Below are 17,046 nucleotides of genomic sequence, written 5' to 3'. Positions count from 1 at the left end.
ATAAAATCATATTTTATCTAATATATCATAAGATCATATCTTATCATCAATTGTACCAAAATAATCGATTTCAAAATTCAATTTACGGATAAAATATTAAAATTTTCCAAAAATTCAAATTTATCCAAAATCAATTTTAAAATTTACGGACTCGAACAATTCGATCCGAAATCTCGTGAACCAATCAAAAACAATTTTTGACCGGACCAAAAATAAAATTTTAAATATTAAAATTAATAAAAATATAATTTTTTTCCCGCGGGCCGCCCGGGACACTCCCGGGCCGGCCCGCACCCGGGGCGCGGGCCGGGGGCAGCCCGGCTGCCCCCTTAGGGCAGCGCCGTGCGCTGCCCTGGGCGGCGCCGAGCGCCGCCCCTGGGCAGCGCCGAGCGCTGCCCTGCGCAGCGCCCAGCGCTGCGCTGGGCAGCGCACAGCGCTGCCCTGGGCGGCGCCGTGCGCCGCCCTGGGCGGCGACGGTCGCCGCCTTGGGCGGCGCTGTGCGCCCCCTTTGGGCGGCGCCGTGCGCCGCCCGGGGCAGCAACAATTGCTGCCCCACCGGGCAGCGATCCAATCGCTGCCCGGGTTTTGCCCCGAAAAAATTTTTTTATTAAAAATATTTATTTTGTTTCATAAACCGAGACTCAAAAATTTTGTACAATTGATTATTCAATCGATTGATCTGAGCAACCTGGCTCTGATACCACTGTTGGAAAACTGGCGAGTTCCCAGACCAATTACGATTGATACCCGGTGCAGCGGAAGTTTAAAATTTTTCATGGAACGTTTCCATGGTATGGGTATCAACCGTTCATCGATTGAATTACGTGTGTGTAAAATTTAAATAACAATTAAATAAATTTTACCTCAAATCTCGCAACGAGATTAATGGACACCAACAGAACAATTCTGCTCTTGTTGTCTCTCCCTGGAACCGATGAACGCCTTCAATCAGGTCCACGAACAGAGGTTTAATCCCTCTGATAGATTGCACTAGAAAATCTATCAGAAGTTTTCTGCGAAGAGAATACACGAATTTGATTCGTTATTCCTTACTGCGATTCAAAATCACAGACCGGAATTTTCTCGGGCAGAGGGGAGGGGTCGGCCGAAAACGTTTTGAGAGGGGTAGGGTTTCGAAAATCCTGTCTCAAAAATTATGACCTGTTGTGTGTAATTTCTGTACTGAAATAACTTATTTATAATGCAGGCCACTAACACCTTAGGGCCCATTAGTCATAAGCTGGGGCCCGACAAGCAAAGCCCGCTCGTTCAGAAATTAATATAAAATTCATCGTGACTCCGATTGATGAAACGATTTCACCAATGTGCACAGAAACCATTTCTGCACGTTTTAAAGTCAAAATAAATTTTCCTGAATCCGAATTCAGTGGTTTCCAAAAATGTCCATCCCTATGTCATTTTAGGAAATCCTACTCCCTTACTCTTATTTAAGAAGTCCAACTCCTTAGTTCATTAAATTTAACTCTTTAAATTTAACTATCTCAACGGGGATTAAAACTCCATTACACTGTGTGACCCTCAATGGTTCAGGGATACAGCTAGCCGTGGGCTCACAACTCCTTGTGACTCGGAACAACACTTTCCGACTTGCCCAACGAATCATGGTAAAGCACCTAGCAACATCGCCCCATGATTCCCTAGGTATCACTGATAGTGCCTACAAGAACCAGTAGATTTTGGTTAACGTACAGTACGGTCCCTTCATCCAAATATCCCGATCGAATCAACAACCATTGGTATATCGAGAGTCGCTCAAGATTCGATAACTATGCAATGCATCTTGAAGATCAAATTAGTGACATCGCATGTGCTACTAAGAAACCATTTCTTAAATCACATCAAGTACTCTGGCCAGAGATTTGTCACACTATATCTCCTCAGATCGCATAGGATATCCACACTCGCAAGTATGTGGTGAATCCTTGACAACAATGCATTGACTCCTATATGTGTCGTAACTGTACCCAATCTCGACACCTGATGACCCCCTCAGAGTCGGTAAACGAGTCAAAGCACAGTACTAGCATATAGAGTCTCCATGATGTTTCAAGTCGTAAGGACTAATGGTGTACAACCAAAACCGCGGACTTTATCCACTCGATAAGTGATAACCACTTGGAAAGTCCGGATAGGGTAGTTCGACTATTCATCCTATGAATATCCATTTGCATGCTTCGAACATCTCCATGTTCCCTACCAATGAAACGTGGTACTCCGCATCGCAAATGCTAGTCTCAAACTCGAGCGATCCTTATCCTTATTATCGGACGGCTCAATCGACTAGGAACGGTTTTAGAATATACAGTGACTATAAGATGTATTTCATGATAGACATCTCCATGTTCTACCACATCTTACATACACTATAGTATATTCAAGGTCTTTATCAAAACAACAATAGTATATCACAATATAACAATATGAAGTAATATAAAGTCATTGCCATAAAAGTGTAAATAATATTAAACAAAAGATTGTTTATACAAAGAGTCAACAAAGCCCATAGCCACACAGTTGGCTCACTGGGCACCCACTCTTACAATTCATTGAGTCAATATTTACGTAAACATTACATCTACATGTGCATGCTAAGTCTCAAATTCAATAAAGGAAAGAAATATTTTTGAACGAAGTGAGATGGTTGTGACTACATATTCATGTGTTCATGTGGGACTGAAAGACGTTTTGGCCTCACTTACCAAATCATTATGGGTTTCCTTACCTTAGCATGTGTTCGTGTGGGACCAGAGCTATTCTGGTCTCCCTTACCAATATAGGGCAAGATCGGGTTGGGTTTCATCTCGACCTCCTTGCGGCATTGTGCACTATAGCCATGATCATGATCGCAATCATAGAGTCACAATTCATGGATCGGAGTTTACTCAAAATTCATATGACCATGTTCAGTACATTTTATGCTATTCATTGAGTTATTTGACTTAGCCTTGCACATGTCATATTCATGCATTTATTCATTTTACATGTTCGTCACTTTTAAGTTCAGGGGCACTAACGATTATTTTGTTACGCACTATTTTAAATGATGTGTGTGCTTGTACCTATGTAGTACTCGCTATCCCCCCCCCCTGATCTTGCTGGGTCTTTTAGACTCACCCCACTTTTTCCTACTTTCAGGTGAGGACGAGTAACTTTGGACTGAGGGGCAGGATCCCCTGGGTGAGGTTCCCAGAGGCGCAGACCCGTGATCGTGGCTCCATTTATTTTCCGATGTGTCTTTTCAGTTTGAGTGTCTGTAATAAATTACATTTCTATGTCGTGTTATCTGATAGCAGGATGTGTTTCCCTGCGTAGAAACATGTGTCATGTATTGCTTTTACTTATGGTTGACCGGTGTGGTATTCAGCTGTCTTGTTACTTATGTTTCTGGAACTTGTTGGAAATGTTTGGGAGGTTCTATTTCAAATATTTTGAACTGCTGTCTGCGTTTGGTGGTTTATTCTATAAACAAACGGGTCATGCCAAAAGTTTTAGTAAATCTTTGAAAACTCGCGTATTATTCTCTTTTATTTATTTGCATAGTAGTAGTTAGTCGTCTCAGTTGGTATCAGAGCCCACGGTCTTGGTTTGGGCTGTGCCTACTATTGGTTGCCGAAACTCAAAGGGATCTCGTCTCAAAGTCTGTAAGATTTAAGTGCATTTATTACTATTTGTTTAAGATCATTTCCGCTAATTCTTATAATTTTCGAGCTTGTAAAAGTTTAAGAAAAATCTTTTTCTAAGGCATGAAAATTGAATGTGGGAATTTGAACTTGCGTACAGATGACCACTCATCGTGGACGTGCTCTGCAGCCACCTCATCCTCCACCGTCACCGCCACCGCCTCCTCCACCGCCGCCACCTCCTCCTCCTCCGCCACCTCCACCAACTGCGGATGTTGGGATGCAGGCGCTAGCGGGCTTAGCCCGTATCCTAGAGCGGCATGTGGACGCTCCGAGGGCTGGATTTGGGACTGTTTATGAGCAGTTTAGGAAGATGAATCCGAAGGACTTTGCTGGTACCACTGATCCACTGGTAGCGGAGGGATGGATCCGTTTGCTTGAGGTGATCTTCTGCTATATGCAGTTGGGATATCCGGACCGAGTCCGTTGTGCCGTCTTCCACCTCTAGGACAATGCTACCCTCTGGTGGGAGGGAGTTGAGAAGACAGTGGACACAGCTACCCTGCCTTGGACTGAGTTTAGGAGACTTTTCTTTGAAAAGTATTTTACTGCGGATGTGAGGGCCCGTTTGAAGACGGAGTTTTTGAGCCTGCGACAGGGAGACTTATCAGTGGCTGAGTTTGTGGTGAAATTTGAGCGAGGTTGCCACTTTGTGCCTTTGATTGGGGACGATGAGGCGGAGAAGCTCCAGCACTTCATTGTTGGGCTACGACCCACTATCTGACGAGATGTACTCATGGCGGAGCCAGCTGACTATGCTTCGGCGCTCAGACGAGCTTTGAGGTCTGAACAAACTTTGAAGGACATCAGCGCTGAGGCGCAGAGTAAGAGGCCGCTACCATCTCATGGTTCACAGCAGCATGGGAAGAGGCCATTCATTGGGCCACAGAGTCAGCAGGGACCTTTAGACCTCAGGGGAATCTAGCACATAGGCCCCAGGGACATCATGTTCAGCGACCCCAGGGTCAGCAGGCACCGAGACCCACTTCTCCCAAGACTGGGGAGAAGCCTGTATGCCGGAAATGCCATCGTGTTCATCATGGACAGTGTCTGGCAGGTGCCGGAGTTTTTTATCAATGTAAGAAGCCAGGACACGTGGTTTCAAATTGTCCATTGCGCGCCATGCCGACTCACGGGAGGGTGTTTGTGATGCAGGCCGAGGAGGCCGACCCTGATACCACGCTCATCACATGTAATATTTAGAGCATTTAATTAAGGTTGATTTAATTGATTCATAGATACAATTTTCGATTTTGAGCTTTTCTTTTTGGGAATGAGAACTTGTTTTAGGTTGCATGCTTTGTGTTAATTGGTCATGTTGAAATACATAATTTTGTGTAGTAACCCGTATCCAGAATTGACGATTAATGAGTAATTAATCATGTAATCATGTTTAGATTAAGTAAAACATGATTAAGGAAATTCCAAATGGGTTAACGGAGTCCAGAAATGGATTCAGGACACTCGAAAATAGCTGGGAAAGTCCCAAGGATTCGGATGGTTCGGAAGCTCCGAACCAAGTCAGGAGGCTCCGAACTGGATCGGAGGATCCGAACTCAGGATCGAAGGCTCTGAAGTGGATCGGAAGCTCCGTCGGTGAGATCGGACATTTCGATCGGGACCAGGGCACACGTCATCGCTTACGTCAGCAAGGTGATGTCATGGCTGACGTAATATTGGGCGATCGGACGCTCCGAAGATGGGATCGGAGGTTCCGATCGTGTTCGGACATTTCGAACCGAGTCCGGAGGCTCCGAACTCTGCCTATAAATAGGGGGCCGAGATTTCATTTCAAAGTGCACCTTTCCCTCTCTTCTCTCTGATTCCTAAGCCTTTTAACTCAGATCTAGGGAGTTCTAGGCATCCTATTGGGAATCCGAAAGTGGCATAGCAATCCAGGCGTCGAGGCGAAGCTGTGGCCTAGTTTTGAGGCAATTGTCATCAGCGGGCTGACGACGGACGCAGGTATAGCTATGGTCTCCTTAAATTATTTAGGAGTATGCAATATCTTAGTTAAGGCTTTTAGAGCTTAATGAATGATGCATGGGTATTTGAATTGTAGAGTTGTTGATAAGCTTGGAACCTAGAGTGGGACTGCTAGGAACTGCCTGTAGTAAGGTACGTAAGTACAGACTGAGATTGCCAGCGGGTTTTGCATGCTTATATGTTGCATTTTGTATGTCATTTATTATGCAGCATGTGCATATCATATTGTGCCTGTCCATCTTATGAGATGAGCCACGTAGGGTCGCTCAGCCCTGTCTGGACGGTTGATGTCTAGGGCCTATTGACTGACGGGTCATGGGTGGCTAGCATCAGGGGACACAGTCCACGTCCTGTAGAAATGAGCAGTGTACGCAGGGTTTGCTCCCCGGGTTGTACCACTCATATCCTAGGCGCCATTACTGAGCAGTTATATACAGTTATCCCAGATATGGATACCCTATCATTTGCATGCATCATATTTGTATGTTTTACCCAGTGCTTTTGTATTGAGCTTAGAGCTCACGTCCAGTCTTTTCTGTGTACCTGGACACCCCATTCGACGGGGCAGGTGTAGGTGCAGGATTGAGTGCCAGGAGCTTGGAGTAGCCAGCGACCAGTGAAGACAGTATGATTAGCTGTAGGTTTTACCTTTAGGCTATTTATTCGATCTAGTTGTATAAACCAAATTTATTTAACCGGTTGTATTCTGCCGGTCTGTTTTTATTTAAGTCTTCCGCAGCGATTTATTTAATACATGTTTAATTATGCTCTTAAACTCTGATTAGGTAGTGGATCCGGGTAGGGTCACTACATTTATTGGTATCAGAGCATATGCATGCAAGAGACTTGGGATATAGTAATGAGACTTTGGGTTATCCTTATAGGATTGATGAGACCTTGAAGGAGGTGATGATGCGGCAATTAGTTTGCCCAGAGACTATCATCATCGGCAGGATTTCGAAAGATTTGGCTTATGGAATTCCAGCAAGTGCGGACAGGAGTGATGGATCGTGTCCGAGTTTTCAAGACTTCTACTCATGTGGATCCTAGCTTTGGATCAAGTACCGGATGCCAGAGGCAGTGGCAGAGGATTGGTGGGGACTTACTTGATGCTTGCATCTGTACAGTCATTACCATGATGACACTACTCTGAAGATTCTCCAGTCATAGTTGGAGAGATTGTCAGATAGACCTTCACCAAAGAATGCCTCGAGTGCCTAAAGCATGATAGGTTTCGAGAGTGAGGTCTTTAACCTCATGCAGAACATGGTTTTGCCGGTATGCCGATATCGATACGTTCGGTAGGCACACGGGAAACTTAATGTTCAAAAGCATGATATGAATACAAGAAGAACGCTGATGGTAGATCGTGAGCAGGAGGGGTCGACTAACATGCACTGACGCAGAGCATAGCTGATTAGCTATCACGAGCCATTTCTCCGGAGTTCTTCGTAGGAGGACATGTAGAGAGACTTGGTCGGGAGTATGCTTGTATCGATGCGTGTGTCGATTAGAAGCTTCATGCTCAAGGAACAAGACTAGTACGATGATTTAAATACTGTATTGATGTAGTTGTAAACAGTATTTCAGTTGTAATGAATCATCATACTTTAGTTGTATCACTTCAAGTTCGATTGTACATTTTATTGTATTTTGAATACTGTATGTATTACAGAGATTGTAATTCAGAAATTGTACATAAATGGAAGCAATGATACATGTTTTATTTATCCAGCAATTCGTAAATGATTGCAAGTGATTTTGCTAGGATTGGCATTGTTTTAGTTGATTAGTGTTCAACTGTGGTAAACTCATGGGATTTGAGTGTGCCGACTGTGACAGTGTGATTTGTGGTTAGTCTGGGCATTTTCCTAGGATTGACCTAGTTGGTCGGTGGACTAAGTTAGTGCCAGCGATGAGTGGACTCATCTGGAGGCATTAAGGGTATTGTTCGGTTTAGAACATTTGAGACTTTGTTCTAGGTTGTTTCCTTAGAATAGTAGGCTGTCTGACCTTCGTTAGGTTGAGGCTTGTGATGATGGGTTTTCGTCGGGATACCAGGTCCAGTATATGCCGAGAGTTGTGAACTATGACCAGGACTAGACGTGATGGTGCGCGACCCTATGCCAGTGTTACTCTGGGAGTCCTTGTACTTCAGAAGTTATCTGGGAGCCTTGGTGCTTCAGGAGATGCGGTGGGAAGGCTACTCAGTCTAGGGATTTGGTGACAGTCACGACAAGGTATGACCTTGGATTAGATATCAGCTTTGATATCAATGGTTCGATATCGTCTGGTGTGCCAGAGATATAGTTTGAGTATTCTGCTGTAAGAACTAGTCATGGAGGGATTTTCTTGACAAGTGTGTACTCTGAGTAGATAGGTTTTAACCTTTGGGTTACTGCTAGACGTATGGATCTAGTAGGTGGACGGATTCTACCAGCGATGGCTATGAGTTGTCATCAAAGTTGTGGTTAGAATTTCCTTGTGATAGGAATTATCCAAGAACTTGGATGAGATGCTGTTTTAAGACTTTGACTCGAATACGAGGACTACTCCTTGATGATTGGCTTCATCAGTATTGGATTATATCAGACGTTGAGGATTGTACATGACTATTTAAGATGTGAGGGAAGCATGACCTATGACCGTGAAACCTTGGTGGTTGTCCAGGTGGGTTATTGAGGTAAGCTACATTAGTCTTGAACTGTTGCACAATCTTAACAAGGGATATGATCAGGAGAGTGTTCGAAGATTGTGGAAATCTTTGGGATTCTTTAGTTATTCTTCTTGGACTTGACGAGCCGTGGTGTTCATTCTGAATGAACGAGGTAAGGATAGTGAGTCCAGTGGTTGCGCTAAGTACTGTCTGATATTTTCAGAGATTGAGCGTAGGATTTTCCATGGGATGGAAATGAGCTTAGTTTATCTTGATGTTTGCCTTGGGTGAACAATACAACGATTAGTAGTGCTAAGGTGGCTCGGGATCTGTGCTAGTGACTACTAGTGGTTATTGGGTAACTTTGTCAGAGTTAGGATGATTAAGTTCAGAATACGAAGCAGCGGTAAGTAGTGCTGAAAAGGCGCAGGACTTGTGCCAAGTAAACTACTTATGTACTGTGATCTGACATCATTTGGAAATGGTTCTTGTGGCAGCTGAGTCATGGTTATTGATCGAGCCATGTAGGTTGGATGATCAGTGGTGGTCTGATCTGATAAGTGCGAGCTTAAGTAGATCGACGAATTCGATTGGATGAGCCAATCAGGGTTGATCAGGATGTAACAATTAAGAAATACTTGGGATAGTATTTTGTCAAGTAATGCTTATGGGATGAGTACTGAATACCATCTCAGAGAAATCGGAGATTTGAGTTATTTAGTCTCAATGATAGCCAGAGATGAATCTTTTGGGATTGCTGTAATCGGGAACGATTGCAAGTGGACTTGTATGATCAAGTTAGGTGCTAACTTGACAGTGGAGACAAGCAAAGGAGTTGGTAGTTTCCGGTATGGTGCATTCTTTTAAGAAGGAAGCTGATATTGATCCAATCAATTGCTTAGTGATAGCAATAGGTCAGGAAAGGATCATGTTGTTGTTTCATGTAAGAGTTTTCCATTGAACAACAATAGTGAAGATTGTTGACCGAACATTTCGGTTAAGTAAGGGCATCTATGTGCACTATTGTGATTGGATCCGACGAGTAGTTGGAAATGCTAATGGACATTAGCAAGGAAACATTAGTTGTCTAATCGTGTGGTATGACATTAGCTGAGATCTAATTCTCGAGATCTAGCAGGATGTGTCACTAATCTTCCAGCGTGTGATGAACGATGTCTCTGAAATGACAGAGATAGTCAAGGATCGACTTAATAGCCAACGAGGTTTGCCTTTGGGATAGAAGATTTTGCAAGATCGTGACAGATCGAAATTGTTCTTTCGAGTCAGTGAGTCACATCTATGCGGATTGTTTTGTCAAGAATATTGCGCGTTAGCAATAATCGATATTCGGATGTGCGTCGGTTGGCAAGTTACTTCGAGCACAAGTATTTCCAGGATTGACTAGGGAATCGACGAATTAGATCGTTCAGTGCTGGGACTGATGCGTTCGGCAAGGGAGCGATTTGACTATTGAGAATCCGTTGGGATTTAGTTCTCAGGATCCTTATGATTAGACCTTGGGAGATTGGTATGAGCTGATGGTATTATCAGAGACTCTGAGTTGAGTTATACCAGGTGCAATGACTGTCGAGTTTCGAGACGGAATAGGAAGCGTTTCCATATGTCTGTGCACTGTGGAATATCCCAGTCGAGCATATTGGTGAGAGCTTGCCTTAGTCTTGATGTGTGTACAGTGATTGCGAGTATGTATAACTATTAGGAGGACGTTCATCGATTAAATTCATGAGGTGAATAACCTATGATCGAGATGATGTAAATCATCGGAGGCGTAATGACTTCTATTGCAATGAATGCGTGACTTCATAGGCCAATGGCTAGGAGATGACGTAGCGTCATGAATTGCAAGTGATGATAGTTATCATCAGGGCACAGTGTTGAGGTTATACTGAGAAACGTGGAAAACAGAAGGTACTAGACATAAGTTTCCAGTATTTCTTGGGAAGCCGGTTGTGCTTCAGGGAGAGTGGGGAGGGTAACCAGTCTAGGGAACATTGTGAGCAGTTATATTGAAGTATAGACTTGAGTCAACTGGATTATCTTAAAGCGAGATTCATGTTAGAATGTGTTAGCACAATGTTGGGATTAGTGTTTTCCTGACTAGAGGTGTTGAACACCGAGAAATTTTGGAACCATTAGATGGTTAATTTGATTAGTGATTCGGCGATTGTCGTAAGCCAGTCAAGTTATGACTTGGTTTTCGTCAGTATAAGATTTCTTTTGAGACGATGATATTGATCAAGCGGGTATTGTATCCTTCGTGGTCAGGAAGATCGTGTTTCGAGTGAAAGAAGTGTCAGTGTTACGATACGCTAGCGCAAGGGAAGTTCGATTGTCGACCAGTAGCGCAGTAATTTTCAGCTGAGAAAATGTTTATGCGGTTCAGCAGTAATGAAGCTTGCAGCAAATTCGACGGGAGTCTGAGTGTGTCGGAAGCTATTTCGACCAGACACTCGAGCAAGGGTTTCTTGTACGTTCTCGAGGTTTTACCCTAGATTTCGAGGATGAAATCTTTTAAGGTGGGGGAGAATGTAGTAACCCGTATCCAGAATTGACGATTAATGAGTAATTAATCATGTAATCATGTTTAGATTAAGTAAAACATGATTAAGGAAATTCCAAATGGGTTAACGGAGTCCAGAAATGGATTTAGGACACTCGAAAATAGCCGGGAAAGTCCCAAGGATTCGGATGGTTTGGAAGCTCCGAACCAAGTCAGGAGGCTCCGAACTGGATCGGAGGATCCAAACTCAGGATCGGAAGCTCCGTCGGTGAGATCGGACGTTCCAATCGGGACCAGGGCACACATCATCGCTTACGTCAGCAAGGTGATGTCATGGCTGACGTAATATTGGGCGATCGGACGCTCCGAAGATGGGATCGGAGGTTCCGATCGTGTTCGAACGTTCTGAACCGGGTCCGGAGGCTCCAAACTCCGTCTATAAATAGGGGGCCAAGATTTCATTTCAAAGTGCACCTTTCCCTCTCTTCTCTCTGATTCCTAAGCCTTCTAACTCAGATCTAGGGAGTTCTAGGCATCCTATTGGGAATCCGGAAGTGGCATAGCGATCCAGGCGTCGAGGCGAAGCTGTGGCCTAGTTTTGAGGCAATTGTCATCAGCGGGCTGACGATGGACGCAGGTATAGCTATGGTCTCCTTAAATTATTTAGGAGTATGCAATAGCTTAGTTAAGGCTTTTAGAGCTTAATGAATGATGCATGGGTATTTGCATTGTAGAGTTGTTGATAAGCTTGGAACCTAGAGTGGGACTGCTAGGAACTTCCTGTAGTAAGGTACGTAAGTACACACTGAGATTGCCAGCGGGTTTTGCATGCTTATATGTTGCATTTTGTATGTCATTTATTATGCAGCATGTGCATATCATATTGTGCCTGTCCATCTTATGAGATGAGCCACGTAGGGTCGCTCAGCCCTGTCTGGACGGTTGATGTCTAGGGCCTATTGACTGACGGGTCATGGGTGGCTAGCATCGGGGGACATAGTCCACGTCCTGTAGGAATGAGCAGTGTACGCAGGGTTTTCTCCCCGGGTTGTACCACTCATATCCTAGGCGCCATTACTGAGCAGTTATATACAGTTATCCCAGATATGGATACCCTATCATTTGCATGCATCATATTTGTATGTTTTACCCAGTGCTTTCGTATTGAGCTTAGAGCTCACGTTCAGTCTTTTCTATGTACCTGGACACCCCATTCGACGGGGCAGGTGTAGGTGCAGGATTGAGCGCCAGGAGCTTGGAGTAGCCAGCGACCAGTGAAGACAGTATGATTAGCTGTAGGTTTTACCTTTAGGCTATTTATTCGATCTGGTTGTATAAACCGAATTTATTTAACCGGTTGTATTCTGCCGGTCTGTTTTTATTTAAGTCTTTCGCAGCGATTTATTTAATGCATATTTAATTATGCTCTTAAACTCTGATTAGGTAGTGGATCCGGGTAGGGTCACTACATTTTGAGTATGGAATTCGTTGGCTTAGAATGAACCTAAGTAAGACTTGCCTTATTTGCTTTCAATCTTTCCATGGTTGTAATCACCTTTAATTCAGGTAGAATTTTAGTAGCCGGTGTTGCCACTAGAGCCCTGTTAGACTCAGGGGCTACCCATTCTTTCATTTCGGAGGCTTTTACCCGCAAGCGGAGTATTGGGTGCGAGAATCTGATTGGTGGATTTACAGTGACCATCCCATCAGGGGAAGAACTTCCCACTAGGAGAATGGTGAGGAATCTTGAACTTCTGTTGCAAGGGCAACCAGTAGTTGCAGACTTGATAGTGTTGCCCATGCCTGAGTTCGACTTGATTCTTGGGATGGATTGGCTGACGAAGTATGCAGTGGTGATCGACTTTCAGCAGAAATCAGAGTTTGTCAGACCAGAGGGTGAAGAACCGTTTTGGTTTGAGGCTACTAGGGTTCGAGGAAGACGCAGATCATATCTTTTATGGAAGCTAAGCAGATGGTGCATGAAGGATGTGAGGCGTTCTTAGCCAGTATATCTTTGACAGAGTTGCCACCACGTCCAGATATTTCAGATGTGGACATTGTCAGGGATTTTGAGGACGTTTTCCCAGATGATGTTGCGGGCATTCCGCCTGATAGAGAAGTGGAGTTCTCTATTGACTTAGTACCCGGTACTGTGCCAATTTCTAAAGCACCGTTCAGATTGGCTCCTACGGAAATGAGGGAGTTAAAAGAGCAGATTCAAGAGTTGCTTGATAAGGGTTTCGTACGCCCTAGTTTCTCTCCATGGGGTGCACCGGTCCTTTTTGTGAAGAAGAAGGATGAAAGATTAAGGTTGTGTATAGACTATCGGGAGTTAAATGGGGTGACAGTGAAGAACAAGTACCCACTACCCATGATTGAGGACCTCTTTGATCAGTTCCAAGGAGCCTCTGTGTTTTCAAAGATTTACCTTCGATCCGGTTATCATCAGCTGAAGGTGAAAGAATCGGATGTGTTCAAGACAACTTTTAGGACTCGTTATGGTCACTACGAGTTCCTTGTGATGTTGTTCGAGATGACGAACGCGCCAGCGGTCTTCATGGATCTTATGAACCGCTTGTTCCATCCGTTTTTGGACCAATTTGTCATCGTCTTCATTGACAATATCCTCATTTATTCCAAGGATAGAGAGGAGCATTCGCAGCATTTGAGAACTGTTCTAGAGGTACTCCGAGAACGGAAACTGTTTGCTAAGTTTGACAAATGCGAGTTTTGGTTGGAGAGAGTAGCATTCTTGGGCCATGTCATTTCCGAGAGAGGTGTTGAGGTGGACCCCTCCAAAGTTCAAGCAGTGAAGGAGTGGACAGTACCTAGAAACGCCTCGGAGATTCGCAGTTTTCTCGGATTGGCTGGTTATTACAGGAAGTTTATCAAGGGCTTTTCATCCATTGCGGTGCCCTTGACAGCATTGACCAAGAAGAATGATAGGTTTGTTTGGAGTTCCGAGTGTCAAAGGAGCTTTGATGTATTGAAGGAAGATCTTACGACAGCACCAGTATTGTCTATGCCATCGGGGCAAGGTGATTTCGTGGTTTACACAGATGCTTCCAAGTTGGGATTGGGAGCAGTTATTATGCAACGTGATAGGGTTATTGCTTATGCTTCTAGACAGTTGAAGGAGCATGAGAAGAACTATCCTACACATGATCTGGAGTTAGCGGGAGTGGTGTTCGCTCTCAAGATTTGGAGACACTATCTTTATGGAGAAAGGTGCAAGATATTCACGGACCATAAGAGCCTGAAGTACTTCTTCACCCAGAAGGAGTTGAATATGAGGCAACGAAGATGGCTAGAGTTGGTGAAAGAATACGATTGTGAGATCAGTTACCACCAGGGTAAGGCTAATGTGGTCGCAGATGCGTTGAGCTGGAAGACAGCAGTGATTGCTTCCATGTCGATGGCTAGACTGCTGCAGAATGAGATTCAGATGTTCGAATTGGAGTTCTATGCTGAGGGTAGGGCTCTCAGATTGTCAGCCTTGTCAGTGCAGACCACATTGTTTGGCCGTATCAGAGTTTCTCAAGCAGATGATGAGCAGATGAGAAAGTGGAGACAGAGAGCTGAAGAGAAAGACAGTGGTTTGTATTCTGTATTAGATGGAATTGTGAAGTTCAGAGATTGATTTTGGGTTCCCGCAGGTGACTCTCTGCGAGCTACTATCATGGCAGAGGCGCACACATCATCGTACTCTATCCACCCAGGTAGTATGAAGATGTATCGGGACCTTCAGCGGTTGTATTGGTGGCCAGGCATGAAGCGTGACATCGCCCGATTTGTGTCAGAATTCCTGACATGCCAGCAGGTCAAGGCGGAGCATCAGAGACCTGCATGATTACTTAAGCCACTCCCTATTCCATTGTGGAAATGGGAGAACATTATTATGGATTTCGTTGTTAGTTTGCCAAGGATAGTGAGGAGTTCGAATGCTATTTGAGTTATAGTAGACCGACTCACAAATTTGGCGCACTTTTTGCCAGTAAGGACGACCTTCATGATGACGCAGTAATCGGAGTTGTATATCCAGAAGATAGTCAGACTACATGGTATCCCTGTTTCCATAGTGTCTGATAGGGATCTGTGGTTTACTTCAACTTTTTGGAAGAGTCTTCACTCAGCCTTGGGGACGAAGCTTTTGTATAGCACTGCCTTTCACCCGCAGACGGATGGACAGTCCGAGAGGGTGATTCAGATTTTAAAGGATCTTTTGAGAGCTTGTGCCATTGACTTTCAAGACAGTTGGGAGTCGAGACTACCATTGGTGGAATTTGCTTATAACAACAGCTTTCAAGCCACCATTGGTATGGCGCCTTACGAGGAACTCTATGGGAGACCGTGTAGATCTTCGGTATTATGGACCGAGATTGGGGAGAGGTCAGAGTTGGGACCAAAGATTATTCAGCAGACTGCCGAAGTTGTAGCCAAGATCCGCGACAGGATGAGTACTGCACAGAGCCGGCAGAAGAGTTATGCTGATCACAGGAGGAGAGACTTGGAGTTCTCGGTGGGAGATCATGTGTTCATCCGAGTAGCACCGTTGAAGGGAGTTATGAGATTTGGGAAGAAAGGAAAACTGGCACCGAGATTCATAGGACCCTTCGAGATATTGGATAGGGTAAGGGCATTGGCTTATAGAGTGGCCTTGCCGCCTAACCTTGATGGGGTCCATAATGTCTTCCATGTGTCGATGCTGAGAAAGTACATCTCGAACCCGTCCCATGTGCTCAGCTTGGAACCACTTCAGCTATCTCGTCACATGACCTATGAGGAGAGGCCCATCTGGATTTTGGATAGACAGGAGAAAAGACTCCGTAACAAGTCGATTCCAATGATCAAGGTGAGATGGCAGAACCATTCGGATGAAGAGGCCACTTGGGAAGCAGAAGCAGATATCAGAGCTCGCTATCCGGAACTATTTGGTGAGTCTCGAATTTCGAGGAAGAAATCCTGTATTAGGGAGGGACGAACTGTGACGCCTAGAATTTCTATAATTCGAGTTTTGTGCCTAAACCTGTTTTTAATATTTATAATTTTTAATTTTCGTTATCTAATTGCCTAAATCAGGTTTAAATTTTTATAATATTTAATTATTTTAAATTTTCGGGGCTATTCGCTTTTAAATTTAATTTTTCCGCGCTCTTGAGCTACTTCTTTTAAATCTCTACGAGGATTAGTATTTTAATTTCCGGGACTGTCGAATCCGGTATTTTATTTTAACTCAGAAAATTCTAGCTAGTGTATTTTTGTGCGAGCTAATTTAGAGGTTTAAAGTAGTCGCTTTGGTAATAGAATTTTTAATTGTAATAGCATTTTTCACCTAGGTTTGGATTTAACCCTAGCTTTTAAAACATACACACACACACAAACACCTAAACACACACACCCTTCTCGCACAACACTCACACCCAAGCCGAAAGAAAGGGCGATTTTCTCCGTTCTTCATTCCCGCTCCTTCGGGTCTTCACCGTGCCCTTCTAGCTTTGAATTTTTCTCAAAATCGATCCATGGCCAGTTAGAAGTGGAGCTCGTGATTTTTGTTCTCGGGTTTTCTTTTTCCCATACTTCCTTTCTCAGCCTTGCTCTCGGTCGCAAGCTCAGGATCTTTGGACACGTCGATTTGTTTCCTTTCTTGCTTTAGCTAGGAAAGATTATGGTTTTGTTGCTTATCTTGTATGCTATAAATATGTGCTTTGATTGATTTTAGCTTTTGCATTCTCTATTATTTTGAAAATCTCGTGTGTAGTGTGCCTGGCCTGTCCCCATTTTCTTTCTCACGACCGAACATCTTCTGTTTGGGGTTTTGATTGTCGTTGATTTAATGATGCTCATTTGTGAAGATTAATCGATTTTAAAGCTTTGGAATGAATGTTAATCATGCTAGTGCATTTTCGAGAATCCCAGTAACTGTTGGCTATCATGTCTAAATTTTCTGTGCGTTTATTGATGGTGTTGATTTGTGTGAAGATTTAGGAGCTACCACGGGTGATATGTAGTTCACGTGGTAGCGTTAGATTGAGTGAAATCGGTATGGGGTTATGGATGAGATGGTTCAAATTTTTTTTAGCTCTCTTGAGGATTTGTTTGGGGTGCCTGTGAAGTGGCGCATATGGTTGGTTGTGATGAATGTTAAGGGACCTTAGGCGAGCTTCGTTATTGGGCTTCGATGC

This window comes from Henckelia pumila, chromosome 1 (genome assembly GCF_033568475.1).
Source record: "Henckelia pumila isolate YLH828 chromosome 1, ASM3356847v2, whole genome shotgun sequence".
In the NCBI taxonomy this organism is placed as follows: Eukaryota; Viridiplantae; Streptophyta; class Magnoliopsida; order Lamiales; family Gesneriaceae; genus Henckelia; species Henckelia pumila.
Note: the sequence above shows the minus strand (reverse complement) of the source record.